We start from the raw sequence: 12,588 nt of genomic DNA on the forward strand, positions 1-12,588 counted from the left end.
GTTACTAGATCTACGACTAGACAAATGCTAGAATCTCACAAGCAGGGGAACCCCCAAACACAATGTGCCAAGAAGGAAGCTAAGAAGCAAATTGGAGCTATGGGAGTAGGAGCAGGGCTGAAGATTAGTCTTGTGGAGAGAGATCTTCAGCAAATGCTTTCAACGCTTCAGATTAGACCCAAAGATGTTTGTTATTATCTTGGAATGTGAATGGATTGAATTCTCCACAAAAAAGGAAAAAAATATTTTATTATTTGAAGCAATTTAATAATGATGTTGTTTGTCTTCAAGAGACTCATATCAGGTTGCAAGACCAGAAGTACTTAGTGAATTCAAAATTGGGAACATCTTATGCTGCCTCTAATTTGGTAAAGAAAAATGGAGTGGTGATATATATAAACAAAAGATTTTCAACCAAAGTTATAGAGGCAGATGACAGGGGTAGATATATAGCAATTGAACTTGATACAGACTTTGGTCCCATCTTGGTGGTAGGAATATATGCACCTAATCAACAACAAGAAAGTTTTAATAAGATGCTTCATTTAAAAATCTTAGATTGGAATTTTAAGAGTATTTTAATTATGGGAGACTGGAATGGAGTGATTTCTCCAAGGATAGATAAGAGAACAATGACTAAATTCACTACCAAATTACCAAAGGCTTTTTTTGACTTACAAGATGACTTGAAATTAAAAGATGTTTGGAGGACACAACATCCAAATGAGATGGACTTTTCTTTCTACTCAGATAGACATAAATCCTTCTCAAGGATTGATTTTTTTTGTTAACACCGGATTTACTTCCTAAAGATAAGTAAACTAAGATACTCTCCAGGACACTAACCATAGCCCGGTGTGGTTAGAAATTGAGTTAGGGAAGAGGCCAAGAAGGTCTTGGAGAGTAAATGAAAATTTATTTAGATATGAAAAAAATGTTGATGAACTTAAAAAACACATGAAGGAATTTTTCAGCTTTAATATGAATAAGGGTACTCCCATTGAAACAGTTTGGGATGCAAGTAAAGCTTACATGTGTGGGGTCCTGATACATATGAATTCTAAACATAAACAAATTAGACAGAAAAGGAGAATGGAACTTGAAGATGAAATAAAAAATAAGGAACAGTTACTTATAGCAACCCCAAAAGATGAGGCGCTTCAGATGGCGATAAAGTTGTTGAAAGATCAATTTCAAATGCTTATAGCAGAAACAAACAGCAACCAACCTACAATTTGCTAAACATAATACCTTTGCTAATGCTAATAAACCTGGTAGATGGTTGGCTTATACCTTGAGAAAGAATACGAATGACAGAATTATTGATAGAATCGAGTATGGAGGGAAAACGGTATATCAACAAGACTTGATTAAAAAATCATTTGTGGATTATTATGCTAAGTTATATGTACAGGATAATATACAGAATAAGTCAGTAGATGATTTTTTGGAAGGAAAAAGGGTTACTAAAATACCCGTGTTTCAAAATTATTTAGATTTTGAACGTCTGATAACTGCTGATGAGATCACTTTAGCTATAAATCAACTTAAACTAGCCAAGGCTCCAGGGACTGATGGCTTGACTGCAATGTACTATAAAACTTTACAACTGGAAATGATTGAATATCTTACACAACTATTTTGTAATATACAGCAAGGAGGTAAAATACCCTCCTCATGGAAAGCGGCTTTTATATCATTGATACCCAAAGACAAAGATGGCCCTAAGAAACCAGAGGACTACAGACCGATATCTCTTCTGAATACAGATTATAAAATATTTGCTAAAGTATTAGCCAACAGATTGATGCCGGTTATCCAAGAGGTTATTCATCATGATCAAGCAGGATTTATTGAAGGCAGACACATGAAGGAGAATGTAAGGCAACTCATAGATTTAATTGACTATCTTGATAAGCAGATCTCTGCAGTGCTGGTCTTCTTGGATGCAGAGAAGGCCTTTGATCGAGTGAATTGGAATTTTCTAACCAAGACTTTGGAAAAGATGGATATGGGACCACGATTTCGGCAGGCGATTGGAGCAATTTATCAGCACCAAAATGCACAACTTATTATTAATGGAAATTTGTCAACAACTTTCGAGATACAAAAAGGCACAAGACAAGGTTGCCCATTATCTCCATTGTTATTTATTTTAACTTTGGAAGTCTTGTTGAATGCAATTCGGGACTCAAAATCCTTAGATGGCATAGCTATCAGGCAAAAGGAATACAGAACCAGAGCATTTGCCGATGATCTGGTTGTTACCCTCTCACATCCTTTGAACTCAATAATCCAGATGAAAAATATCATAGCAGAATTTGGCATGGTTTAGACTAAATCAAAACAAAACAAAAATGATGGTTAAAAACATGACAGAGATTCAAAGAAAGAGACTTGCAAGTTTAGCAGGTTTTGAAATAGTCTCCAAGGTCAAATATTTAGGAATACAAATTGCAGAATTAAATACAAAACTTTTCCTAAATAATTATGAAGTGTTGTGGCAAAAGATACAGAAAGATCTTCAAGTGTGGGAAAAGTTACAATTATCTTTGCTTGGAAGGATTTCAGCAATTAAAATGAACATTCTACCTAGATTCATCTTTTTATTCCAGATGATACAGCTGCTTCACTGCCATAGAAACGGGGAGGGTGGGGGCGTGGTGTTTGGGATGGGAATAATTGGTGCAGGAGTGAATGGAAAAGGGAGTCAACCATCTTGCATACCAACCTGATGATGCCTTTTGGAGATGCACCCCACATGACATCTAAGGGAGTTGCAGATTGGACACTGGGGTGGGGACATTGGAGGGAGGGGGCTGGGTTGTCATTTGATATGTACTTGTCCGCACCTTCCTAGATCAGATCTTGCTCTGCTTTCTCTGCTATCTTTTCATAACCAGTAAAAGTATTTTAATTCCACGAACAATGGAGTTAGGTGTTTTCTTTCTTGGTTATTGAGGGAGGCATGCATGACATTAAGCAAGATCTGACCTTGCACCCATCCCGGAGTTAAAAGCTTCCATGGGGGGAGCACCCAAATGCCTAAACCCTGAAGCAAGCAGGAGAAGATGATGGCAAGGGTCACAACCAGCTGTAAACCAGAGGATGACTGGCAGGCAGTTGAAAGAGAGGATCTCATGATGACCCATGCTTTAAACCTTCTTCAGGAGGCTTGGGAATGATGAACCATCCGTGTAAGTCTTGCTGAAAGGAAGACTGAATTAGCCTAGCAGGCGAAGGGGGGGAGCAGAAGATCTGGTTAGCCCGAAATGTCCCTGATAACAGCTACTGGAGCTGGGCAAGAGGGAGGGGCCCCAGCCACAGCAGCAGCTGCAGTTCAAGCTCCCCCAAGAAGGGGGGAATCCCCCTGAAGCCACCAAATGCCTCCGATTCCTCCACTTGGAGTGAAATACAGAGGAGATCCCAAAGAACTGGGGATTTTTTTACTGCAAGTTTGGGATTACATGCAAGTGTATGGGGAGGATTTCTCATCGGAAGTTGCCAAAGTGAGAAGTGTTACTATGGCTTTGGGAGGCAAAGCAGCTGCCTGGATGGTAGCCTTGTGTAATGATGATTTCCCCCTGCTGAGGGATTACAAGGAGTTTATGACTGCCCTGAGAAAATGTTTTGATGACCCCCTCCTAAATCAAAAGGCAAAAAGCAGGATGAAACCCTTAACCCAGGAGGGGAGACCTAAGACTGAGTACACACAGGAGTTTGGGAGCTGTTTGTGCATAGGTGGGAAAGGTCCGAGGAGGCACCAAAAACAGGAAAGGAGGGGCATTGGGAGCCCAATTGCTATGTTAGACATGGCCCAAAACCGACCCCAATTGGTAGGGTGGAACCTGGCTGGCAGCTATGGAGACGCTGTGAAACTGCCCTGGAAAGCATGGAAGGTACTTATTCCTTCCCCCAGGCCAGGAGGAGAAGGAACCCTCCTCTGCCATGGGAGAAAGTGAAACTGATTCAGATGATGACCACTCGGTGAGTCCCCAATCGGTCCCCATGGTCATCCCAGTAGAATTAAATGTGCCATCAACTGCACCCGATGTGCAATCAGCCCAGAGGTGGTGGAGAAAATGGGTTTAAGACTGAGGACTTTGAAAGTGCCTATTGCCTTTTGCCAGCTGGATGGGTGCCCCTTCCCATTTTGTAACTGAACCAATAGAAATGTGGATGGGGGATCACCAAGAAACCTTGGGCACCTGGGATGGATCGGCCCCTCATACTGGGATTACCGTGGCTACGGAAATGGAACCCTTACATGAACTGGAGGAAAGGGTGGTTGCACATTCGTTCTGCAAACTCCCTGAAGGGGAGGGGAGGATGTCCCACATAGCCAATGCCAAAACGAACCTAGCTGCCGCAGTGCAGGAAAAGATTGAAGGAGAAGAGAAAATCCCTAAAGAATATTGGGACCTCAGGGAGGTTTTCAGTGAAAGGGCTTCCGACAAACTACCCCACCACCTCGCCTCTGATTGCATCATTGAAATCCTCCCAGGGGAGGAGACGACTTCCGGCAGCCGAAGGCGACGGATGCATGCGCCTGCCTTCTCGCTGCCTCAGTGGGCTCCCCTGGATCTTAGGGAAGCACAGTGTGCCTTGGAGTGGCGCCCTGCTGTAGGGGCAGCTTGCTGGGACCTCCTGGAACGTCGGCGGCCACGGGGGGGTCTCCAGCTTTGCCCAAGGAGCCGTGGAGCGTAGGGAGTGTGCAGAATGCCAATGCACGCTTCGCCGAGCGCAGCCGGGAAGGAAATGACTAATTTGAATGCAACAGCTGAAGCGCGGTGAGGTGGGGGCTTTCCCCGGGTCTTATACAATTTAAAACCTTATTGACTGACTTGCAGTTTTTTTTCTGGACTTTGTTTCAACCAGTGAAGGAGTTAAAAGTGGAGGGGGGGAGGGAATTTCCACCCCCCTCGGAAAAGCGGCACTTGGAAAATCTCTCCCTTGCGAGGGAGAGAGAGAAAGTTCAAAAAAGTTTAAAATACTTTCACTTCCCTTAATTAATGGGGGGGGGAGGAAAAGAAACCCCCTCTTTTTCTTCTTCTCTCTTTTGACTACAACTGTGAGAGAAAGGATGGTTGAACTGATTCTTCTCTAAGCTATCTATGGGAACTCTGATTTTGTTGTTTCCTGACCACCGGTGCTGGCTGAGCCAAGATGGCTCACTTCCTCTTTCTTCTTTGTCTTTGAGCATGAGACTCCTCCCTTGAAAAACTTTCTTGCCTTGATTTAATTTCCACCCCAGAGACCTCCAGGAGCCTCTTCAAACAAACTTTTCCCCTGGATTTGGAATATTTTGATCCACCCATCTGCTCTGGTCTTGAACTAAACGACTTATTCTCCTTTGCATCTGCCTGTTTGGTGGTCTCTACCGGCTGTGCTTTCCCACGGACACCATTTCCTGTATAGAACAACAACTATCTCCGAGCTTCATGATGGGTCCTAAGAAATTACCACCTGGAAAGGCCTCATCGGCCCCGACATCTTCTACGTCCAGCCCCATTGCCCACCAGTCACAGTTGGGGTCTTTTCTACAACCTAAAGCCCCTGAAGAGAGTTCAAAGGATTTCTCTACCCAGCAGATGCTTCAGGCCCTCTTAAAGGGACAGGATGAAATGAAAAAAACAGTTGCAGGACTTAAATGACCAGCTCAGAGAGACACAACAAAAAACTACACAGAATGAGCAGTGGATAGGTGTCCTGGAAGAGGGTGCGGTTGGGATGAGGAGCGGCCTGGAGGCAATCCAAAGGGGGAATATAGAATTTGAGAATCATATGATAAAAACGGAATTTGAAAGGATGTCTTAGGTTTCAAAATTTACCAGAAGTTGAAAATGAAGATCTTAAAGAGATTATGACCACAATGTTAGCAGAATATATCAACAGAGATAAACAACAGCTTGGGTGGGATATTGACCTGATTTATAGGATTAAATCAGCCTATGCAAGAACACATAATGTTCCAAGGGAAGTTCATGTTAAATTTCTTAGAAAAACCACAAGAGATGAGGTTCTAGGAGCTCAAAGGGGAGGACCATTAAAATATAAGGATAAAGAAATAACCATTCTTAAGTAGATCCCAAAGAAAGTAAGAGATAAGAGAAGGAAATATACCTTCTTAGCAAAAAAATTATATAATAATGGGATTTGGTTCAGGTGGCTGTTACCAGAAGGCATGTTGATTTTTTGGGAGGGCAGTAGAATTAGAATTAACACAGTTACACTTCCGGTTCCGGCGGCTGACGGCGACGGGCAACTCGTTGCTCACTCCGGCTCCCCGGTGGGCTTCCCCACTTCTTGGGGGGGCACAGGACACCCCGTAGAGGCGTTCTACCAGAGGGGCAGCATCGTGGGGGATCCCTGCATCGGCGGCGGGCGGCGGGAGGTCCCCTGCGTGCTCAAGGCACCGGGGAGCAGATGGGCGGGCGCGTGGGCGCGTCTTCGCTGACAGGCCGTTCGGAGTGAAAAAAGAAAGCTGAAGGATGTGGCGGCAGAGCGGTGAGGTGTAGACTCCCTTCATTCCTATTACCAACTTTAAAATCTGTCAGCTGTGCAAACTTGAACTTTTGGCTTGATTTGGAGAGGTGCGGCTGGAGGGGAGGGGGATTTCCCCCCCCCTCTTGGACAAGCGGCTGGAAACAAGTGAGCTCTCAGCCCCAAGGGAAGGAGGAGGGGGAGAGCCAAACCAAAGATGTCACACCCCTATTAAATGGATTTTCAGATTTAAACTTTTAAGGTTTAAGACAATGAGATCTGGAAGCCCTGGGAACTTTGAATTTTGAAAACTTTATTTGTTGCCTCAATACCCGAAGCTGGCAAGGCAAGATGGCACACTTCCATTGTCTTCATGAAATGTGAAACTTGACTCCACCTTTTAGCTTCAGGCTTCCGGTCTTTGTCTCCATGCTACCTGGATAATTCGCTTGTGGATTGTTTGCTTCTGAACCCCCTGGAGTGAAAAACGACTGCTCTTTTGCCAGGGTGATTAGAAAATTCCCCTGTCCCTGGACTCTCTGTCTCCTGGACTCTCTTGGCTGTTCTATCTCTCTGATTGATTCTTTTTTATACTGACTGGACTCTTTATTTTATAAACAATGGCATCTAAAAGACCACCTCCTGGAAAGTCAGGCTTTGCTGCCTCTGCCCCAACATCTGCAACCTCCAGTCCTAGCACACAATCAACGTTAACAGCCTTCAAGCAAACTAAATCTACGGACCTGGAGCTTCATCAAATGCTTCAACAACTTCTAAAGGGACAAGAGGAAATAAAGAGACAATTGAAGGAGATGAAAGAAGAAATTAAAGAGAACCAGGATAAAATTAATAAGAACTCACAGAGACTGGATCTTTTGGAGGATGGGGCGGCTGAGATGAAGGGGGGGATAGAGGATGTGCAGAGGGGAAACAAAGAACTTGACACCCAACAAATGAAAATAGAGTTTGAGAGAATGTCTTTTTATCTTAGATTTAAGAACGTGATGGAGACAGATGATGAAAACATAAGGGACATCATGACAACCATTTTGGCTGAGTATATTCAGAAGGAAAAACAACAGATGGGGTGGGAAATAGACCTGGCCTATAGAGTGAACTCAGCGTATGCTAGAACACACAATGTCCCCAGGGAGGTACACATTAAATTTCTTAGGAAAAGCACAAGAGATGAAATCCTGAATGCACAAAGGGGGCAAGCCCTGACATACAAAGATAAGGAGATAACCATTCTGAAACAGATCCCCAAGAAAGTGAGGGAGAAAAGAAAATTTTATTCGCAATTGGCGAATAAACTATACCAGAAGGGGGTGTGGTTTCGATGGTTACTGCCTGAAGGTATGCTAATATTCTGGGAGGAGACAAGAGTTAGAATTAATACACCCATAGAGGCGCAGGCCTTTATGGAAAAAAATAAACTACTCCTAGAAAAACCAGAAGACACTTCAGTAGATGTACAAGACACGGGAGGGGCGGAGCACTGCCAGCTGGGGGAGATGGGGCGACATCAAGAAAGCTCAGATCACACAAATAAGTAAGAAAATCCATGTGATATAAACTGACCGAAATTACCAATTGAATTTACCACACTGACTATATGCTACTATGTAATATTTGAATTCTATGCAAATGTACACTATGAGTTTGGAGGGGGGGGGGTGCACCTACTGCATTTCGCGGCTGCCAAAATTTGTAACCTTTCCCATACCTTTTCCCTTTGTAAAATATTAAAAAACCACTACTAACAAAAAAAAGAATTAACACAGTTGCGGAAGCAGAGGCTTTCATGAAAAAACATACTGCTCTATTAGGTGATGTGGGGGATCCTACACAAGATACAAAGCAGGGAGGGGCTGAGGTTCTGCCAGTGGACGGGTGGGGGGGAAGAGGAGACAACAAGAAGACTCAGATCACAAAAGTGAATTGAAACACTATTCCAAATGTTGTTACAATGTATTTTTAAGGAAGTGACAAAAGTAAAATGATTGAAACATATTGATGATTTGGTGTTAAACGTAAAACTGCTAATATCTATGTAAATGTTCATAGTTTTCTATTTTTCCTTTTTGTAAAAGTTGCAAGCCCCGGGGAGCTTCTCCCCCCCCCTTGCACGATGTAGCTGTCAAAATGTTCCATAACCTCTTAACCTTTTTCCCTTGTAAATTTTTTTAAATCCAATAAAAATTTTAAGAGCAAGATATCCTCCCAGGGGAAAAGTTCCCTAAGCCCCAGATTTATTTGATGACCCCACATCAGATGGAGGAATTACGAGTTCATTGACAAAAATTTAATTAGGGGGTTCATACAACTGGCTAGACCACGGGTGGCCGCACCTGTATTGTTCAGGGAAAAGAAAGATGGCTCCTTTCATTTGTGCATGAATTATAAAAATCTTAATGCCATTGTACAAGGTGGTATTGGTTTACCTGGGCAACATACTTATCTACACAGAAACATGTGATGAACATGTGACTTTGGTATGCTCGGTTCTCAAAAAACTCCGGGCCGCTGAACTTTATGCCAAATTGTCTAGGTATGAATTTCACCAGGAGAGGATCGATAGATGGGATACTGTATCTCCCACAAAGGTATCGAGATGGACCTGGCAAAAATCCAGTCACTGAAAGGGCACCTCCTCACACCCACAAGCAACTACAAAGTTTTTAGGGATTTGCCAATTTCTATCGCCAATTTATCCCCTTGTTCGCGAGCATTGCACTGCCAATTACAAATCTCCTAAAATCAATAGGAGAGGTTAAACCTAGGCCGGGTAAGCCTCTGAATTGGACTATGGAATGTCAAGCAGCTTTCGAGAAATTGAAGCGATTGTTCGCTGGTGAGCCTGTTTTAAAACACCCAGATATGGATGCACCATTTGTAGTTCAAGCTGATGCCAGTGACATGGCAGTGGGGGCAGTATTGCTCCAAACAAACACAGAAGATAAATTGCAACATGTGCTTACACTTCATGTAAGTTTACAGAAGCAGAAAAAAGGTTTGCCATATGGGAAAAGGAAGTGTTTGCTGTCAGATGGGCCTTGATGACCTGGCAACATTTCCTGGAGGGGGCTTAACACCCTTTTGAAGTTTGGACTGATCATAAAAACCTGGAAGCATTGAAGACCCCGTGTAAGTTATTACCTAAACAAGTGTGCTGGGCACAGCATTTCAACCAGTTCAACTTTACCCTAAAATACATCCCAGGAGGGAAGAACTTTATGGCTGATGCTTTTTCCAGGCTTCCCCAAAACAACAGCATCAGACCAAGCATGGTTCATCCAGTCATCCTGGCTAAGTACCTGGCAGCCCCAATGGTTATTAGGAGCCAGGGCCCAGTGGATTTAGATGTGACCACAGACCTAATGGACAAACTAAAGAAAGACCTTGAGTCCGATGACTGGTTCAAAAAACATTCTGATGAATGCACCATGAAAGGTGGACTGGCTTGAGTGGGAGGTAAGCTATATGTTCCTGCCAGCCTAAAAACTTGTCCTTCAACGGGCCCATGACTCGAGAATGGCAGGTCATTTTGGATTTGTAAAAACTTGGCATTTGATTAAGAAGCAATTTTGGTGGTCTTCCCTGAAAAAAGACATTGAGTCCTACATAGCCAATTGTCCTGTATGTGCAGCTGCAAAAAGACCACAAGGGAAGTCCCAAGGTCTCCTTCAAAGTGTTGCCCATCCTGAGGCCCCATGGAATGAGATATTGATGGATTTTATTGCCGAGTTACCAGAAAGCCTTGGAAATACTGTCATTTGGGTAATCACCAATCTGTTCTCCAAACAGGTCCATTTTGTGCCTTGTTCCAAAATCCCATCAGCTAAGTCATTGGCTAAATTGTTTATCTTACACGTGTATAGATCACATGGAGTGCCTGAATGCATTATTTCAGACAGGGGGGTCCAATTCACCTCCCACTTTTGGAAAGAGTTCCTGAAATTGATTAGCTCTGACCAGGGACTAAGCTCCACCCACCATCCTCAGACTAATGAGGCTTGTGAACAGGCTAACTCGGTTCTGGAGCAGTACCTTCGGTGTTTTATCAATTATCAACAGGATAATTGGGCTGAACTCTTGCCACATGCAGAGGTGGCGTACAATAATTCAGTACATAGCAGTACCGGAATGACCCCTTTTAAAGTTGTGTTTGGCCAGGATTTTGTACCGATTCTTGAATTGCCTCAAGAGAAATTTCAAATTTTATCCTTGTCTGAGTGGAGTAATCAACTTCAACAGTTTTGGCTGATGACTCGCAAAGCCTTAGATGCGGCTCACCATACTCACAAAAAACAGACAGATAAAAAAGGGCTAAGCCTAAAAAGTACCAAGTTGGAGATAGGATGTTTTTGTCCACTAAATTTCTACAAACCACCCAGCAGTCGAAGAAACTGTTTTTCCATTTTTCATCTGAACTTACTGAAATCAGAGCACACTTTTTCCATTCGTGCACCTCAACCTTCACCCCCTGTTCATCTTCTTATTGAGGGAGAACAACATTTTGAGATTAAAGAAATCTTGGATTCCAAGAAACATAGAGGATGCATCCAATATTTGCTGTCCTGGAAACATTTTCCCCCTTCCCAGGCTGAATGGGTAGATTAATCGAAGTCAGAGCTCCTAGACTCTTACAGAAGTTCTACATCAAATATCCTGATAATCCTTAATTTTAATACTGCTTTTGGTTGCTGTTGTTGTTGTTTTGTTTCTTCTTTTCAACAAAAGGTTGATGTCCTTTTTCTGAAGGAGGGCCGGATGTCAGCCTCTGCTTCATTTACTTACTATCGGATGCAATAGAAACATGGAGGGTGGTGGCATGGTGTTTGGGATGGGAATTATATGGTACTGGAGGAGATATGAAGAAGGGAGTTCTCTTCTCATCATCTTCTGCGCATGCTGCTGGCGGTTTTTAGACCTGGTCAAGGCCAACCGTCTTGCATACCAACTTGATGATGCCTTTTGAAGATGCAACCCACATGACACCTTAAGAAGTTGCAGATTGGACATTGGGGTGGGGTTGTTGGAGGGGGAGCTGGGTGATCATTTTTTTTTATTAAAAGAGTTTTATACAAACAAATTTTCCCCCTTTTCACCCCCCCCCCGCCATACAATGTAAATCTCATACAGATGCTATGCCCCCCCCAACCCCCCCAAGAATTTTCTCATTCAATTATTATACTATACACTTTACCCCCTCCCCTCCCCCATCTTAAAATAGATTACTCATTCACATATTATACCCCCTCACCTCTCAACAAACATAATATAAGTTTCTCTTAAACTAACAATAGCCCATTGATCCCATCTTCTAAGTTAGTTGAACATATATAAATCATAATATAAATTTCTCTTAAAATAACAATATTTCATTAATCCCATCTTCTAGTTTAATTATGCATATATATTAGCCCACCCTCCACCCTAACCCACCCCCACCTCCCACTCAAGCCCCCCCCCCAGCTTCCACTATACACCACTCTAACATTTCCAAGCAACCCATGTATTATTTACTCGAATCATCTATCAGTCTAAACATTCTTACCTAAAGGCTACATAATAACTCCTAGTCTGGTATTTATTCTGTATATAATCAATCCATTTTACCCATTCCTGTGTATAATCCTCCTGCTTCTGAGCTTTTAAGAAAGCTGAAATTTTTGCCATTTCGGCGAACCCCGCCACCTTCTGAATCCATTGATCAATTGTCGGTAAAAATCTTTTTTCCAATGTTGCGCAATCAACAACCTAGCTGCTGTGACCATATGCAAGACCAATTTTGTTTCCCCTTTGGTAAAATCCTTAACTATACCCAATAAAAACATTTGCGGAATGAATTGTATTCTTTTCTTAAATACATTCTGCATAACCCACCATATTTTTATCCAAAAAGCTTTAACCTTATTACAAGTCCACCATACATGAAAAAAGGTAGCATCTAGGCACCCGCATCTCCAACATTTTGGTTGAACATTTGGGTACATGCATGATAATTTTTTAGGATCTAAATACCATCTGTAAAACATTTTATAAAAGTTCTCCCTTAAATTCTGTGACTGTGTAAATTTAACATTATGAACCCATATTTTT

This window comes from Natrix helvetica, assembly GCF_964273705.1.
Source record: "Natrix helvetica genome assembly, chromosome: 4".
In the NCBI taxonomy this organism is placed as follows: Eukaryota; Metazoa; Chordata; class Lepidosauria; order Squamata; family Natricidae; genus Natrix; species Natrix helvetica.